Genomic DNA, 14,400 nt, shown 5'->3' on the forward strand with positions numbered 1-14,400 from the left:
AATTCCAACTGAGCCAATGCCTAAGCGGTTAAATTGGTGTTCCATTACCAAGTAGGATATGCATAGGATATAGCAAAAAGATAAAGCTCCAGGTCCTAGCATACATGGTTTTTCTTCTCGATAGCAGATTGTTAAAGATCCGAGTATCATTATGATTTTTCTTCTAAGTAAGTTGCTAAAGATGATTCTATTAGGTGTTATTTGATTCACAAGATCCTTCAGGTTACTTGGCAATGTGATGCCCATGACACATATTCTTAGGTTTGTTTTCAGGTTACGATGATAACATCCCTTCCCAGGGAATAAAGAATTTCCACAAAATATAGGAGTCCAGTTGTTGCCCACTTAGTATCTTACGTTCTTATGGACATCTTAATTTTAGGATTAAACTGTCTCCACTATTTTGGCCAACTTATGGAAATATGAAATTATGTAGCCAATGCACATTCTCATCAACCCATCTTTCTCTTCCCCAAATAATACTGGTGCTCCCCAGGGTGACACGCTGGGCCTGATAAATTCCTTATCCAACAATTCCTGCAACTGTTCCTTCAACTCTTTTAGTTCTATCTGTGCCACTCTATACGACGCTTTAGAAATTAGTGTTGTCCCCGAAACTAGATTAATAACAAATTCTACCTCACGATCAGGAGGTAGTCCTGACAAATCCTTAGGGAATACACTAGAAAAATCCCTCACTACCAGAATATCCTCTAATCTCAACTCCCCTTCTGATACCTCCTTCACACAATCCAAATATCCCTGGCAACCCTCTAGCAACAACACCCTCGCCTGAATGGTGGGTAATAATTGTGGTGGGGTGTGCACACATGACCCCAAAAATCTATACTCCTGTCCTCCTAGAGGTCTGAATACTACCTCTCTATGATAACATTCCATACCAGCATAGTTAGCAGCTAGCCGGTCCATTCCCCAAAATTATCTTGAACCCATGCATATCTAAAATTACCAAATTAGCTGGTAAAGACCTCCCTTGAATCCAAACTGGACAGTTCCTAAGTACCTTCCTACACAACACTACCACCCCAGTCGATGTAGACACTGACAAACTGATATCTGATGACTAAGTTAGAATCCCACAAAATTTAACAAATTCCTGGGCGATAACAGAATGAGTCGCCCCTGAATCAACAAGGCAGCAGCTTTATATGACAGCATTAAAATAGTACCTGTCACCATATCTCCCGCCGCCTCAACATCTCCCGACGTTAGTGCATAAACTCGCACTAGGGCAATATTCCTCTACTGTCCGCCTTGGGGTGCCTGGCAACCTCCTTGATATGGTCTAGGAGTAGGCGTAAAAATTGGCAGTGCTCGACAATCTTTTGCTATGTGGCCAGGTCGATGGCATCGATAACATATCACCTTTCTGACCCGGTACTCTCTTGGGTGTCTCCTATAGCATTTGGGACAGGGAGGGGGCATCGGTCTGCCCTGTACTACTCAGTCTCCCATTTCCTGGCTCTACCCTACATTGTCACCATGTCTTCTCCAAGTCCCTTGACTGGTACCTACCTCAAATTCAAGAGGCATAGATCTCTTCCTCTGGTTCAGATTCATAAACTCCTTCACCTGGGCATCTCTGGTAGAAGAGTGAATGTATTGATCATAGAAAATTTCCTTAAAACGGTTCCATGTCAAGGTTGTTGGTTCTGGCCTTTGTTCTTCAAGTAGCTTTACCGACATCCACCAACGCTTGGCCTCCCCAGTCATTTTCAAAACAGCGTACACAACTTTATGCTTGTTTGCACAGCGGTGACTTGCTAATATATCTTCCATCTCTTAGATCCATTCCTTCGCAATGATTTGATTGGCTCTCCCCATAAAATTTGGGAGATTCATATGGATAAATTGCTCAACAGTGCATCCCGGATCAGCTGGTGGGTAGTCCTATCCCCCATAGTTCCACACAATCCCTGCCATGACCCGCTGGCCTGTACTACATAACACTTATTCAAGGTCACTGCCACCCATGTTGGAAGCCCTCTCGTTACCACTACTTTCAATATTTACGTTGTTATTCTCGGGGGCCTATCCTGAAAAGGGAACAACCAGTCTCAGAACTCAATTACTATCACATAACCAATACACTTATCAAACTATAACTCATGAAACATTATTCTATAACCATCATCATAACATCCTCAATCCCAATTTAAGATTCAGTCCTACGACTCAGAAACAAGAACTGGCGGTATCCATGGTTTTCCTAAAATCGCTGTCCCAGGAAAAATACAGAAACAACCACAAAACTCCTACCTCCAGGCCGCAAGATAGAACCCTAAATTCCCAATCTCATCCTCTAACAATAACAAATTCATATCTCACACCACCCATCTCTTATTCTCCTCACAATCCATTCCTATACTCTGGTATTGTATTCTGCTATTTACTAAAGTCTGCAGAACCTAGCAACCTAGGCTCTGATACCAAAATGTGATGCCTCGATTTTTCATACCATTTTTTAATATAAATAATAAATATTAATTATCACACATCGGCCACATCATAACTCTGGTACCATTCATATAACCTAACCCGAATTGGGTACTGGGTAAACAGGCATTTTATACACATAACCCTAACATTGAAAGTTAATATATACACATACCATAATGAATTCATATACCAGAGTACTAAATCATCCATCTATACATATATGTTTGACATATTTCCCCAAAAACAAAACATCCTAGGGGAAACACACATCCCTGGCTCAAAGCACTCATCCTGTATATCAGGGTACCAACTCCCCACTATACCAAAGCTCCATCATCTGCTCTGTCACAGCTTCCTGAAATATTTAGATATTTGGGTGAGACACATCTCAGTATGACGGAATAAATTATTTATAATGTGTGGCAATATGAGTTTCATCATATCATAATATACTCTTTTAAATTATCATATTATCTGAGAAAATAACTAATATACCCTCATAATCATATAGATATAAAGCACAAGCTTTCATAAACTTTTAATTCCATTTTTCAAAATCATTCACATGCAACCCAAGTTTACCAGCGAAGTTCTTGAGAATAGGGAAGATTACCCGCCCATACAAGTAGCTTCCCTCTGTCCTAATACGTTTTGCAGTCAGGTATGGCTACATCTGATACCTATCAGAGAACTCACCTTACTCAGTAAGCCCTCAGGCGGAGAGTTTTACTTCGCTTCAATTATTTATGTTATTAACTCACATATATCCACTTTTCAATTTCACTATCCAGCACATGAGTATCCTTGGTATTCAGTACCAACATCGTGTCTGTAACTCATGGCTACCCTGAGGATCTTTTTTCCACGTCATGCTTCCTCCCATAAATAGGGTTGTGCGGCCCAAAGTTGGATCTAACTGCGGTTGGCCGACCTGGTTAGATCAAAATATCATATCATATATCCCGTATCTATAGTACGACTGGCTGGCCTATAGCCCTGATCCAAACTCAAGGGGCACAACAACTCTACTAAATAGTTTAGTCGATTGTCACGCCACACACTCCATGAGTCCGTGTGGTTGCACTAACACCACTAGCAACAGTATGCTTAATATCACAACCCATCATTAGGATTTCCATAACCATCCGCCAGGGTTATCATTACCACATACCCGCAATCATTATGCGATATTAGCTTTTCATCAATCATATTTCAATGATCCCATTGCAGCTTTCGCACTTCGCAATGTTCACATTTCCAAGTATAACATTTCTATAATGCATAATTCATCATTTTTTAGAAAATAATCTTCAATATATATATATATATATATATATATATATATATATATATCCTCGTTTCAATGTTTCTTAATAAAACATATCTTCATTTCATTCACATACTAGCATATATCATAATTCACGTGTTTCAATATTTCTCAAAATACCCATATCAATAATTCACACATTCTTATTTTTATAAAAATCGTTTCTATTCATATATAAATACCACAATTCATCATTTTCCACTAACATATCAATAAATCACAATTCATTATTTTCTGAGAAATTACCCATCACTATATTTCACATTTTCAATATACGCCATATGCCACACAACTTTTGTCTAATATTCACAATATACTAATTTTTCAGGTAACTCATCATATTCCATTTCACAAAATAATTCATTTAGTATTTTCCAAAATAACTGCTATAATTTATTCCCCTTACCTGATTTCTTGAACTACGCCTGCAGGGATCCCAAAATTATATCTACGGTGCTTACCCGAGCCCTGAATTCAATAACCCTAGTTCAACCTCAGAATGCCTAATATTCTAACATTTCCAAATCTACATTAATTAAATAACAATTAATCCCTAAATAACCCCCTTATCCCAATTTTGGGACTATGCCTACGATGACCCCACAAGAAATCCGCTCCACTAGATTAATAATTAATATATTATTATTATTATTATTATTATTATTATTATTATTATTTTCCACACTTCCATGCATATAATTTTTTGGGACGTTACAAGTTCTGTGTGGACTGTGTATCCTGTGTGAATTGTGTGGACCAGTCTTGTGTGGACCGTGTATCCTATGTGAATGTGAGTCCTATGTGGACCATTTATTCTGTATGGATGTGAGTCCTGTGTGGATAGTGTTCTTCTGTGTGGATAACTTATGTGGAAGGTGATCTGATAAGATAAATGGTATATGAATTTAATTGTATGTATATTTAGAAAGTAAAACTTTCTTCCAAGAAATCTGCTCCACTAGATTAATAATTAATATATTATTATTATTATTATTATTATTATTATTATTATTATTATTATAATTATTTTCCACACTTCCACACATATAATTTTTTGGGGCGTTACAAGTTCTGTGTGGACTGTGTATCCTGTGTGAATTGTGTGGACCAATCTTGTGTGGACCGTGTATCCTATGTGAATGTGAGTCCTATGTGGACCGTTTATACTATATGGATGTGAGTCCTGTGTGGACAGTGTTCTTCTGTGTGGATAACTTATGTGGAAGGTGATCTGATAAGATAAATGATATATGAATTTAATTGTATGTATATTTACAAAGTAAAACTTTCTTCCAAGAGCTTGTTGAGAAAGGCGAGCGCCCTGGTAATTTTTAGTTTGGTTCTAGAGCAGAGGAAAGTTACTTGTATGGGCGGATAATCTTCCCTATTCTTGGAGACTTTGCTTATATACATAGCCCAAGAGCTTACGGAGTAAGGTGAGTGCTTTGATATTAGTATTAGAGCAGAGAGAAGCTACTTGTATGAGCGGGTAATCTTTCCTATTCTCGGGTATCATACTAAAAATAATTATGAATGTGTGTTTGATATTAGAGGTCAATGTTGTTATTATTGATGTGTTTTCTCAGCTGCTGTCAATAGTGAAATATAAATGAATATATATTCTGTATTTATTTAAACTCTCTGCCACATACTATTATGATTTATTCTTTTTTACTAAGATGTGTCTCACCCTAGTGGATGATTATATTTTCAGGTCCATCAGGAGATCGAGCTTAGAGCTCCAGGCAGGGTAGTATTTTATTTGGTAAATTTTGGGGTGACTATATGAACAGTTTATATATAGTTTATGTTTTCAAATACTGGGTTGTAATATAAATAAATAAATGCTATTACTTTCAGGGGTTTATAGATAGACTCTAGTATTTAATTTGAGGTTGTTTATCTTATTTTCGCTGCATGCTTATGGTGTATAGTATCAGACATAGGTGATTGAAATACGTAACCTTTGGGCCCTACTTGGCGGGCCTGGGACGTTACATGATAACTAACATGAATCGATAGATTACATGTCTTGTCATAATACTCCTTGCTTCAACACCAATATTCAACAACTTTAATTCTCATTTTCAGTTCCCAAAGATCCTACAACAACATAACCTTTCTCCCATTTATCATCCTCTAATTCCAAAATAAAATTCCTTCTAAATAAAGAGGTATTTAAGGCTTTTATCGTCTGAATATTGTTCAAATTTATTTCCATATATATTTGAACGCTACAATTTTAATGTTAACATAATAGCAGCTAATTCCAAGTCATGGGTTGGATAATTGTGCTTTTGAGGCTTTAAGTGTCATGATCCATAGGCAACCACATTTTCCTTTAGCATTAATAGACATCTCAATCCATTCAAGGAAGCATCTATAAACACAACATAACAATCCTCATTAGTTGGAAGAGTTACTGTTGGAACTATTGTTAATTGATGTTTTAATTACTAAAACTCTCATTCTCATTCTTCACTCCACACAAGTTTCTTTCCTTTCCTTGTCAACTTAATCAGTGGCATAGACATTTTAGAAAAATTCTGCACAAACCTGCGATAGTACCCTGCCAAACCTAGGAAGCTATGAATTTAAGCCACATTTTTAGGGGTTTCCCAACTCAATACAACATCATCATTAGAGGAAATCAATAGATAACCATTTTTTTATTATGACATGACCCAAAAATTTCGCACTAGTTGTCTAGAACTCACATTTCCCATTTAGCATATAACCAATGCTCCTGTAATGTCTGTAAAGTTAATCACCAGTGTTGTTCATACTCTTCTTGAATCTTTAAATACATCAAAAATCATCTATACAAACTATAATAAATTAATCCTAATATGATTGAATGACTTGATTCATCATATCCATGAAAATGTAAGGTGCATTGGTAACCCCAAACGATAACACAAGAAACTTATAGTGATCCTATTGTGTGTTTATGTTTGTCTTTGGAACGTTTAATTCCCAAATCTCAATTGGTGATAACTTGATTGTAAGCCAATCTTCAGAAATTTTGGGATTTTTCCAATTGATCAAATAGTCCATCAATTCTTGGAAGTCGATACCAATTCTTAATGTAACCCAATTCAACTTTTAATAATCAAGGCATAGCCTCAAGGAGCCCTTATATTTCTTAGCAAATAACATGGGTGCAACCCATGGTGATACACTAGATCAAATAAATTCCTTATCAAGGAAATTTTCTAGTTGCACTCTAGGATGCCTTAGTTCAGCTAATACCATTTTGTATAAAGTAGTCGATATAGGCTCTATTCCTAGCACCAAATCAATATTAAATTAAATCTCTTTTTGGAGGCAACCCCGATAAACCATCTAGAAAAATATCTAGAAATTCATCACCTATGGATAAATATGTTTAGGTTTCATTAACTTGTGTATTTTCTTTCATTGTTGTTACAAACCCCAAACATGTGCCTAAATTCCATCCTTTTACAAGCACTCAAGGTATCAAACAGGAGAGCTTGTTAGTTGGAAGGAAACCGTCACTCCATTTGGATCTTCGAGTACTACTTTCTTTTGGAAACAATCAACTAAATGAATGATAAATAGATAACCACTCCATTTATAGGATTACATCATAATCTACAATATCCATGTTAATAAGTCAACTGGGAAGTCATTTCCACCAATATTTAAAATGCATGTCTACATATTCCGTCCACATATATAGTCTTCCCCAGTACAATTGGTTTATTTGCAAAATAACTTTCAACCAAACCGTATCATCAACTTCCAGTTCCAAGAACACAAGGAAATTGTAATAACCTGAATTTTCATGCCATTTTTTTATATATATACATACATACATATAAACTACAACAAATTACTGCTCTGATACATTCTAATATAAGCCATATCATCATCATCACAGTCTAGGTGGGGACCGAGGGACCTGTAACTCAATAAACTACCTATGCAGCGGAAACAGAGAACATATAACCACATCAAATTTATATATACAGTACCAGAGTGTCGTTATCTCCCCAAAATATACATACATGACCATTTCCAAAAATATCCTCACTAGACCACCTAAGGACTACCCAAAAAGTGACTTTCCCATAATACTTACCCTCCTGACGGGGCAGTACAAAGTCCCCTCTATCTACGAGCCTGATCTGCTAGCCTAGCTAGATCACTTGAAAAATGTTAAATCACCGGTATGAGACATCGCTCAGTAAGACAAAATATGTTATTGCTAGTGTGTGGCAATTGAGTTGCACAATAATAACTGATATATTACTAATTTTGTAAAACTGATAGAACAATATACTGTACAACTTACACCTAACATAGTTAAAGATACAACTGTAATATTTCTCTTTTTACTTACTTATACTTCTAGAAATATAATATATCTACTGCTATTCTATAAAACTATAATAACATATAGATAACTGTGATAATACCCTAGAAAATTGAACATCATGATTTAACCCCTTATGACAGGGTTGTGCGGCCTATAGGCGAGACCTATCAATAGCTAGCCGACTAGGATAAGTCAACTGAACTCCAATAGTTAGATCGGCCTCCTCAACCCTAAATGACAGGGAGCCTATCCACAACATAGACACAATCAACTGCTAAAAAATCCACATACTATTTGAGTTATGTGCTTGTACTCTGAACTGAAATAGCAACGATACCGTGCTCTACTGACTAAGTCTGACTAAATAGTTCATTAGGGTTTGATACTATATAATACTGATATTTATAATTATCTTACTGTTTTTACCATGATTCTAAAATGACCACAATACTATAAAATTGATTTGAATAATCTAAATATTTGTATAACTGACTGGATATCTAAATTTCTATATATCTGAAAATCATGGTTCTGAAATCGTAGTATTCTGAAAATGCTATAAATCATATTTCTGAATATTTTGTAAAATATCTATCTGAATGTATACTGGAATTTTATAATTCTGTAGAACATGTATAATTCATGATATTTTGAAAACTATTTATATCCTGTACTAAATAGCACAATCTCATGCCACACACTAAATAGAACTCATATTTCAAAATATATATAAATCTATATTCTGATATATTCAAAATCACACCTTGTACTCATATTCAGATATTATAATTGATACTGATAAAAATTCCTGAATTTTCTAGCATAGCATATTTCCCTTACCTAGCAATTAAGCTTGCCTACTAATGTTCTAAATTACGCTTCTGGCATTTATAATTCCATAATCCTGAAAATATTATATATATATATATATATCTTGTCAATCGACTAAATACCCAAAATAATCTTCATTCTTTTATCTTTTGAATTATAAACTATTTATTATTTACCTGGGCTTTTAAAAAAATATCCACTGGGGTCCTCAACCCATGCCTACATACTCTCAAAAACACCCTAACCCTGAAATCATACTACCCTAATTTTATTCCACAAAACACCAGTATATTCTCATAAAATATAAAATCTAGCCCCAGAAAAAACTAGTAATACTGAAAATACCTAAAAATATACTTACCCTAATTTTAGGATGTGCCCAAACTGCTCAAATCAAATTTCTACTCCAATTAGGCTGTAGAGAATCTCCCCAGGATCACTGTGGTAGTTTTTGATCTTCAAACCGAGGAGAAACCGAGCCGAAATCGTAGAGAGAAGGTAGAGAAAACATGTTCTAAAGAGAGAGTTATGCCTGAGATTCTCGCAAAAAAGACGATTTTTAGCCTTATATAGAAAGCTTGTCCACGTGGCTTCGTCGACGAGCCACATTACCTCATCGACGAGCCAAAGAAAGGAATTCATCGACGAACACATTACCCTTGTTGACAAAATTCAGGCTCTGAAAAACAGCCTCTCGGTAAATTCTCGTCGACGAGACACACGTCCACTTCGATGAGCCCAAGAAGTCGATTCATCGATGAACGCGTTGTAATTCTCCTTTTCTTTTTTCTCTTATTATTTAATTGCTATAAATTCTCCGGGTTTCTATAGAAATGGTGCACCTCCATGACCTTCATAATAGATGCTTTATTTTGTAACATTAGATTTAAGGATATATGAAAAGAAAACTTACTAAAACTAAGGTGTCTGAAGCCTTCATTGTCTTGCATCACCTCACTAAAGATTTTGGAAACCCCTGGTATGAAAACATAACTATAAGAAAAAAAAACATTCCTACATATAGTGATACAGGATCAATATCCAACAACTTTAATTCTTCATTACAATACCCTTTTCTCATTGGTTGACCTCTCTTTGAAAAAATCGAAAGGAGGACTTCTCGTCTAACGAACAATGTTTCAGCCTATAGAACAATACTCATTCAGAACCACCGAAATTTCCACTTTGCCTCTCACCGTTCACTAAATTTAAACAACTGGATAGGACCTCTTTCCAACCTCTAAATAACTGTTTTGCAAATTGAGGCACAACTACACTCGTCTTCTACAAACCCACCATCGCCTGCTACTCTTGTTAGAACCTTTGCTATTCATTTGTAAACCCAACTCTATAACCTTATCATTCTAATTTTCTTTTGTCCCTAGCCAAATCTTTACCTCGCTAACTTTTGTCATGAGTATTTTTCTTTAATTTTCAAAAGCGAAGGCAAACATTCCCAAATCTATCTAACCAGCAAATAAGGGAATATAACTCCATTAGCTACAAATCTGGGTTTTCTCCTCCAAGCAAACAAAACACCCTATCCAAACTTTTCCACTTGCAAATTGAAGGGTTCTCTTTTAATCTGGCACTATGTTGTGGAAGTTTCGCTTCCATACTATATATATGTGCTCATTTATTTGAATTCTAATTTCATACATTAAAGTAATTTTGATTTGGGATTGCGGAAATCGAAAGGGAGTACGTTGGTTGATCAATACTTTACGGAAACCTCAAAGGGAGTACGTTAATTGGCTAACACTCAAAGATAAAATAACTAAGAGTTTATTTAAATTCTAAGTTATTGGAAATTTGAGTTGTGGTTAGCATTGAAGAAATAAATTTCATTCTCTACATGGCTTGAATCAAACTTACATATATTTATAGGGTTGCAAACAAGAAAATATCTTGAATTCTTGAAAAGCTGAAAATTGCTAAAAGGCTATCTTGATTCGGTATTTGTGGATTGAACACTTTGATTGTTGAATTGTTGGTTGATTGTTTAAGTTTGATTTACTTGTGTTGTGTTGAATACTTTAGTCGTTGGTTTGTGGATTGAACAAGTAAATAAGCTTTTGCTAAACAAGTAAACACTTTGTTGTGTGATTGTTAAATCAACAAGAGATAAGAATCTTAAAAAGAATTAAAAGAAAATTTTAATAACCCAATTCACCCCCCTCTTGGGACTACACCTTGGTTTTCAATTGGCATCAGAGCAGGGTTGTAGCAAATCCTAACTAGTAGCTACATAAAAATCTAGATGGCACACTTAGGTGTAGCTCTCTTTGGAGAGGGTCAGTCCTCAACTAGGCGTCCTATCTTTTGTGGTTTAAAATTTTGGAAACAATGAATGAGAATCTTTCTACAAACCATGGATTGGAAAACTTGGAAGGTTGTCACACATGGTAACTCAATTCCTACTAAAATAGTAGATGGCAAGGAAATACCCAAAGAAGAAAAAGAATAGACCGACAATGACAATAGGATGTTACAAGTAAATTCAAGTGCTATGAATGCATTATATTGTGCCCTTGATATGACTGAATTCAACAGGATCATGGCATGTAAATCAATAAAAGAAATTTGGGATAAATTAGAAGTAACCTATGAAGGTACTATTGATGTAAAGGACAATCGAATCGATATACTTACTAGCGAGTATGAAGCTTTTAGGATGAACTCAGAAGAATCCATCACTAGTATGTACACTAGGTTTACCCACATAATTAACTCCCTCAATGCCTTAGGAAGAACATACACCACCTATGAAATGATCCGAAAAATACTTAATGGGTTGCCACCTATATGGGAACCTAAAGCCACAGTTATAACGGAAGGAAGAAACCTTAAAAACACCTCCCTAGATGAACTCATAGGTTCACTCCTCACATATGAAATGGCAATAATTGAAAGAAGTGGAAAAACTAAAGCCCAAGAATCTATAGACTTCAAAGTTTCAAAAGAAAACTCTAGTAGTGAAGATGAAGAGGATGAACTAGCCTTCATATCAAGAAACTTGTAAGAATACTAAGAAAGAAAAATAAATTCAAAAGAAGAATCCAAAACTTGGAATCAGATGAAGAAGAAACCAATACAAAGAAATCAAATAATAAAATCCCGACATATTATAATTGCAAGAAGGATGGACACATAAAACCAAATTGTCCACTACTTAAGAAAGATTCTAAAAATAAAAAGAAAAAGGCAATGAAAACCACTACTTGGGACAATATGAGTACAAGTAGTTCCCATAATGAATCAAGTGATCAAGAAGTTGCTTATACTTGCTTTATGGCATGGGATGATAATAAAAAACAAAGCTCTTAATCCACTTAATCCAAATCAGTTAATGGTTATAGAAGTGATTCATCTAATGAATTCAATGATGAAAACATGTCATCTTATGAAAAGTTACAAAATGATTTATTCAAAGTGCAAAAGATGTTAGTCAAAGTAACTAAACAATAAACATCATTGAAAAACAAGAATGAAGGAGTGATGAAAGAGTTAAAATCCCTTAAACTTACTGAAAGAGAAAAAGATTCAAAAATTAAGAAAATAAAAAAATAAGAATAAAGTTGTGATAAAAGAGTTAGAATCTAAAAATCTTACTGAAAAAGAAAAAGATTTGAAAATCAAGAGATTGAAAAGCAAGAATGAAAAGTTGATGAAAGAACTAGAAGACTTAAGATCCCAATACTCTATGGAAAATGAGAAAGACTTATATATTTCTAAATTAGAGAATAAAATTACTAAGATGACTCAAAGCCAAGAAAAAGGTAAAAATGTAGAAAATTCTGAAATAAATGATCTTAAGAAGAAAATGAGGATCAAGCCAAAATCATTTACAATTTTACTAAAGGAAAAGAAAATTTTGACAAAATGATTGATTCACAAAGAATGTCTTTAAATAAAGAAGGCATAGGATTCAATAGAATTGAAAATAAAAGGAAAAAAATCTTTACATGGGATACTTTACAAAAGCATCTAAAAATTATACTAGCACCTCCTTAAATGTCTACACACATACCACATGTTTTCTATATAAGAAAAAGGGGCATGTTAAGTTCGAATGTCCATTAAAGAGGAAAGGTGTGAAAACAAAACAAGTTTTGAGAATTAAAGAAGCATCACTTGTTAAACCATCCGGACCCAAGAAAGTATGGGTACCAAAATGAAATACTATGACTAAATCCTTCAATTGATATCAAATCTATGAAAAGTCATACAAGGATATTGAACAAAACTGAAATAGAGAATAAGGATAAAATTGTTCAAGCTTATTAATGTTTATCTTATTGAAACAAATAAAAACAAAAATAACATTGTTGGCCTTAATCAATGAATAAATCATACAAACCTTAAGATTAGAAAGTATTAAGATATATAAAGTTTGGGTGTTCATATGAAATCAAAAGAAAAGAATATCTAAAGCAAATTAAGCTTATTGCATGAGTTATTTGATAAAGAAGAGAGCTTGACAGAAAAATTGTGAAAGAAACAAACTTTAAAAGAAAACAAAGGTCAGCCGACTGACCATAAGCTCAGCTGACTGACTGAAGGTAAAAATTTTTTTTTATAAAAAGGATTAATATATTTGAGATTAAGAGATACTTGAGCAACAATCTAAGCAAAAGTGTAGTACAATGCACATGATAATGATATACTTCATGCTTATATGATATGTTATATGCTACATGTGTATATTTTGAAATTGGTATCTTGAAATCTCTAAAGACAATGAAAATATTGATAATCTGTGGCTCTTTATATATTGAAAATTTGAGCATGATGTTATTAAGCATAATTAAGAAGCATAAATTTTGATATGATATTGATATATAAATATGAAATTAATTTTTGATCATGTATGGTAATAATAGATCACATGGATAAATTGAAAAATTGGCATCTAAATAAATTGGTATCCATGAGCAGTGCATGATGTGACATTAGCATTGGTATCTATGAAGTATATTGATATCAAGTCGTATTTGAGCAAGACAGCATAATTATATCCATGTGCATGTTATGATATTGATATGATATTGGTATTTGATATTAGTATCTATGAGCACATACATAATATGAATCAATGTTTGAAACATGGGATGATAAGTTTAAAAACATAATTGGTATCAAATATGAATGTATTAAATTCAAGGGGGCCCATATGACTCATTGCTTATACTATGTTTTGTTTCTCCCTAATTTTTTAATTGATATCATGAATTATTTTTTAATTGGTATCATGAATTAATGAAATGGTTAATTAGTATTATTCTTTAATGTTTCAATTGGTATCACAAATTCAAAAGTTCAATGGGTATCATGAATTAATGAAATTTTCAAAGAAGGAAAATGTTGTTAGTAAAGATGCTACAACACATATATGAATTACAAATATGAAAATTTAAATTAGTATCATGACTATTTGATC

Source organism: Malania oleifera, chromosome 9 (genome assembly GCF_029873635.1).
Source record: "Malania oleifera isolate guangnan ecotype guangnan chromosome 9, ASM2987363v1, whole genome shotgun sequence".
Classification (NCBI taxonomy): domain Eukaryota; kingdom Viridiplantae; phylum Streptophyta; class Magnoliopsida; order Santalales; family Ximeniaceae; genus Malania; species Malania oleifera.